Here is a 4410-nt window from a genome sequence, read left to right as displayed (position 1 = left end):
AGTAAAGTGCATGTCCTCTTTATTAGGAGATTTTTCAGGAATGTTACCTTGCTTAGTTCCAGCCATGGAAGAGGGGCCTGGGGCGTCACCTGGTATCATACACAGAAGAGTCATGTCCATCAAATCTTCATCTAGAAACACCATGGAGGGAGTTCTTGTATGATGAAAGGGTTTTGAGCTAGATGATGATGGAGGTTGAGACATGTTGTTGAACTTTTGAAGAAAATTTCTTTGCCCTAGCAGAGGTTCTCTGAGTAGTTTGATGAAGATGGAAGGAGCTGTGTTCAGGTAGAGCGTGCAAATGGCATAAATACTATTTCCAATACTAGGGAATGATTCTTTATTAATGTGGCACTTTCTTTTAATTGGGCAGACAATATTTTTGTTACCTTTTCCACTCCACAGTAATTGCCATATTTTCTCAAGAATCCAAGTCCCTAATTTCCCTCTTACATATTCAAATTGATTATCAATCAAATCCCTTGCAAACTTGTCAGCTGATTGCATTTCATGCTTTAGACTTATAAATTTATCTTTTACACATTTTCTAATAGAGTGTTGACAACAAACAAAGTACTGACTATGATTTTTGGACATTGTTGCAATATTCAGGTTGTCATAATACAATGTCATGACATCGTGTGTGACATTGTATGCAATTATTAGCAGTTCCATCCAACTTAGTTGACAACAACTGCTTTCTTCTGATATATTTTCATCATCAACCCCATTTTCATCTTTCAAATGTATAGGAGCAAGAGTCCTTTCACTCTCCATCTCAATCTTCTCCACATTGTTCTTGGTACTTTTCCTTTGAGATAGACACACAGTTCTTTGTGGTCCAGTTCCAACAAGGCTCTCTCCAATTTCAGACTTCATATAACTAGTCACATGTCCACCTATTTGATCTAACCTCTCAGTGGTTTGGGCCATCATGACATTTTCTCCTTTGGAAGTGAGGTTAAGTCTGAGCTTCTTGTGTGACATCTTTGTCTGACATTTCCCACAACCTTGTCTCTCATTATTCTTGAGGGTTCTTCTAGCAGCTATACTTATCTTCATCTCTTCCTCTTTGACATAGGAACACTTTGAGGAATAACCCATTTGAGAGCTCTATATGTAACAGTTGTCTTTGGTCCTAATTCCTTTCATAATCACTTCACTATCTTTTTAAAAAATTAGACATTCAATTTTGGTGAAGTTAACATTCAGACCTTAATCACATAGTTGACTGATGCTTATTAGATTTGCAGTCAAACCCTTAACAAGTAGAACCTTGTCAAGTTTAAGAACTCCAAGACAATCAAGCTTACCTGTTCCCTTGATTTCACCTTTTGCTGCATCTCCAAAGGTTACATGGTTTATGGTATGATGATGCAGGTTAGTTAGCAGGTCTTGGTTTCCAGTCATGTGTCTGGAGCATCCACTATCAAAATACCACTCTTCTTTGAATGAGATTCTGAGGGGAATGTGAGCTATTAGACTTGTAACATTAGTCTTAGGAATCCATTGCTTCTTGATGATAGGACTGTGCTGTTTGGGTCTGGGTTGATAGTGATTCTGATGATGAACAGGGCTAAGATAACCATACAGCTCATAGCAGAAAGGCTTCAGATGACCATATTTCCCACAATAATGGCATCTCCATCTTTGGTGTTTCCCCTTCTGCTATTTTCTCCTCTGGTGTTGTGACATATGATGTGACATCACAAGTTTACTTTTATTATGGATGCACTTAGGTTTGGCTTGAGGATTGGCACTAGTGTAACTGCTCTCAGGCTTTGAGTCATTGTACCCAGTGCCAGCTTTGTCTCCTGTCATTTGTCCAGTTTGGAGAATCTTGTCTAAGGAGTCAGATCCATTGCTCAACATTCTTACATACTTGGTCATCTCTTCTAGTTTAGAATTTAGGAACATGGCTTCGGTTTTCAACTTAGAGATGGTTTTCACATGGTCTGCCTTCTCACTCTCCAGTTGTGCTATCTTCTGACTTTCAGCTTGTTGATTTCCATCTAGCTTGGTATTAGAACCACTGCTTCTGTTTGTAATTTGAAGATGGTTTCCAAGTATTCTACCTTCTCATTCTCAAGTTGAGTTATTTCCTTCTTCTGGCTTTCAACCTGTTTGCACAACTCTACACTTTTGTGACACAACTTTCTATAAGTAGGGGCCAATTCTTCAAAGGTTACTTCATCATCACTTGAGTCTTCATCAGATCCCCATCGTCCTGTCAAAGAAGTCACAAGATTTGCAGCTTCCTCTGTTTCACTCTCATCAGACCAAGTGGCAGCAAGACTCATCTTCTGCTTCTTGAGGTAGGTTCCACATTCAGTCCCGATGTGTCCATACCCATCACATTCATAGCACTGTACCTCTTTTCCTTCTTTGGGCTTCTCATCTGATCTTGCTTTTCTTCCAGCATTGTTGGATTTACTGATGTTAGATGAGATGTTCTTGACATTTGCCTTAGATCTTACATCCATCTTTTTCAACAGTTTATTGAACTGTCTTCCCAGCATTGCTACTTCATTGACCAAATCTTCATCAACCTCCTGACTCTTTTCCTCTTCTGTGTTTGACATAAAAGCCATGCTCTTAGTTTTCTTTTCAAAACCATCATTTAATCCAATCTCAAATGTTTGGAGGGAACCAATTAACTCATCAACCCTCATGTTGGAAATGTCTTGAGACTCTTCTATGGCAGTCACCTTCATAACAAATCTCTTAGGGAGTGACCTGAGTATTTTTCTTACCAGTTTTTCATCTGTCATCTTCTCTCCCAGGGCTCCTAAGGCATTAGCAATTTCAAGGATACTCATGTGAAATTCATGAATGTCTTCATCTTCTCTCATCCTTAAATTTTCAAACTTGGAGGTGAGCAGCTGAAGTCTAGACATCTTTACCCTAGAGGTGCCTTCATGAGTGGTCTTGAGAATGCCCCAAGCATCTTTGGCCACTTCACAGTTGTTTACCAACCTGAAAATATTCTTGTCTACCCCATTGAATATTGCATTCAATGCTTTAGAATTTCCAAGGGCTAGATCCTCCTCCTTCTTGGACCATTGTTCTTCATGCTTCTTGTCAGTTGTGGCTGCTCCTTCCTTAGTAATTACTGGATGAACCCATCCTGTTAACACAACCTTCCAGGCCTTATTATCCATAGATTTTAAGAAGGCTACCGTTCGAGGTTTCCAATAGTCATAGTTAGATCCACCCAAAATTGGTGGCTTGTGAACAAATCCTCCATCTCTCTCCATTGTACCAGAAAGTATTTCCCCTAGATCTCACCCAGAACCAGAGCAAGATGCCTGCTCTGATAACAATTGAAATTCTGGTATCAGATATGAGATGTCGAAGGTAATGTCATGACACTAATATCTGAGTAAAGCAAACAGAATAAAGATAGAGAATAGTAATGAAAGATACACAAGCAATTGTTAACCCAGTTCAGTCCAACTCACCTACATCTTAGGGCTACCAAGCCAGGAAGGAAATTCACTAAAATAGAATCAGTTCAAAGACTCTCCGTACACTTCAACAAGTTACAATCTTTCTCACCTAATCTCTATCCGTGCAATTTCTACCTAAGCACTCTTAGATATGAGAACCTACTCACTTCCCTACAATCACACCTGTGATCTTAAACAACAATCCCTTGAGAAAAGAAAACACTTTTCAATAACACACTCTTGATTTTACTTCACAGTTTCAATCAAGAAGACACACTCTTGATCTTGCTTAACAGCTTTGATCAAGAAGACACACACTTGATCTTGCTTCACAGCTTTGATCAAGTAGACACACACTCTTGCTTAACAACTTTAGAGTGACAAATTACAACCACAAATTAGTCCAATTCAATCATCAAAAGATGACTTGAATGGCTTACAAGTCTCACGACTAAACAGACACAAACCCTAGCTCTCTCTCTATATTTCGCTCAGTATTGGTTGTGTTGTAAAACAGGTTTTCTAAGTCCCTTTTTATAGAAGCTTTCAGCTGGGCTTGGACATCTTGAAAACCCTAAATCTATTTTCCAATCAAATCATCTCATGACAGTTGGTTAGATCTCTTTGGAAAATAAGTAAATCAGGTTGTAATCCATGATTGAATGCGCCTGCAAATCAAATCTTCAATCATACATAGATTGCCATTAATTGTGCAATCACAAAACACCAGACATTCATACTGAATGTTCTGTGTACAGGATGTCATGACATCGGGTCTGACATCCTGGAAAAATCCTGCATAATTCCATAATTCCATTATTAATTTCCAGCAGGTACAACCATATCAGATGCCATGACCTTGTGTATGACATCTTGAACAATCCTGCATGAACATGTCTTTCATTTAAGCTCCAGCAGGTACACATATATCAGATGCCATGACCTTGTGTATGACATTCTG

Source organism: Lathyrus oleraceus, chromosome 2, assembly GCF_024323335.1.
Source record: "Lathyrus oleraceus cultivar Zhongwan6 chromosome 2, CAAS_Psat_ZW6_1.0, whole genome shotgun sequence".
Lineage (NCBI taxonomy): Eukaryota > Viridiplantae > Streptophyta > Magnoliopsida > Fabales > Fabaceae > Lathyrus > Lathyrus oleraceus.
Note: the sequence above shows the minus strand (reverse complement) of the source record.